Raw genomic sequence first — 1631 nt, 5'->3', positions numbered from 1 at the left:
CACCTCTAGGGTGTAAATGTGGGATCATTCTGTCTCTACTTTCCCTATTCTGCTCTCCTCCTTTTCTCAAAACATCTCATTCTTATATATAATACTGATTTCCAATTCTAATTGCTTATCAGCTGGTGTTTTTACTGTCACCTTCCATTCTTCATCCCTTCCCCTTTTTGGCGACTGTTGTTGGTGGGATTCATCACTAAGGATGAGAACCTGAAAAGGTCTGAGACCTTCTTCTGTGTTTCTTATTTATGGTAACATTACTTATCCTGCTTTTTGATGTTGTCTTCATCACAGTTACTCCTCACAAGCCAGACCGGTAGGCACTGCTTCAGGAGGAGGACATGCCCGGCTGCTGCTGCTGGAGCTCATGAATGTAATACCCTCCCATGGCACCAGTGTTTTTTTCAAGAACTTGTTAGGGTTCCTCATTACAGAAAAATGACCTTGTTTTGGCCCAGGCTCTAGCTGCTTCTCCAAAGGCAGTAGAGGCAGCAGCATTGCTGATGGGAGCTCTGCCACCAGCTCTGCTGTGAGGTTGGTGCCATCCCCAGCTCCCCGTGCAGGATGCATCCCTGGATGGGGTCTCACCCTCACAGCATCCCAGGAATCCTGGCAGGGCACCCAGCCTGGGCTTCTGCAAGCACAGCTGAGGGCACAGCTCTCTGTCATACACTGCACCATAATGTACATCTGAATCTACCCTGGTGTTAATTCCACTTTTCTCTGAGCTGACTGCAATCAGCTTTTCCTCATTAGGTGCAAAGGATGGAGCTGGTGCTGATACCTACTGGGAGAGCTGCTGTGTGCCCCATTATAGGCAGTAAAAAAAACTCTAGCCCAGATGTATCACCTTATAGACATGAATATTATTTGGCTGTGGTGCACACTAGTTCACCATTTTTTGGGTGAAGAGATTGTGTACACAGTCTTGCTTTACCACCTCTTGAACACTTACGTATGTATATATATATATGTATAAAACCAAGGACAAAAAATATATATGGATACATATGTAGATACATACAGATACACACGGACATACATGTGTATCTTTACGTATCTATAAAGACATATCTGTCTCCCCATATATAGGTGTATTTATAGAGACAGATGTGTACATGTACAGGGATGTGTGCATATATGTAGGGAGAGAGATATATGAGGTGCATATAGGGGTATATATATATATAGGTGTGTACATGTACAGACAGCCCTCCCTACAACAGTATGCCCTTGTATATAATGGGATGATATAGATTTATAGGGCGTGTGCGTGTATTTATGTAAATATATGCATGCATATACATATACACACTCCATAAATATATATATATATGTATATATCCACGGATCTATATCTACCTACCTATACCCTGGGGGATGGGCCCGTGGAGAAGCCCCGCACACCCACAGGAGCTGTCGCTAGCCCCGCACGCCTCCGCCCCAACCCCCCCATCCCGGTTTCCCAGCTCCTCCCGCCTTTCCTCCCCCTCTCCCGCCCCGAGGGCGGGGCCGCGGCCGGGAGCACCAACGCCTTGCGACTCACTTTGTCCCTGCGCTGCCCCCATAGGCGCCCGGCGCGGGGGGGAAGACGCTGCGCGGGGCGGGCGGGGGTTGCCATAGTGACATGG

This window comes from Chaetura pelagica, unplaced genomic scaffold, assembly GCF_000747805.2.
Source record: "Chaetura pelagica isolate M959 unplaced genomic scaffold, ChaPel_1.0 scaffold336, whole genome shotgun sequence".
Classification (NCBI taxonomy): Eukaryota; Metazoa; Chordata; class Aves; order Apodiformes; family Apodidae; genus Chaetura; species Chaetura pelagica.
The sequence above is the reverse complement of the archived record's forward strand: the minus strand, read 5'-3'. Positions refer to the sequence as shown.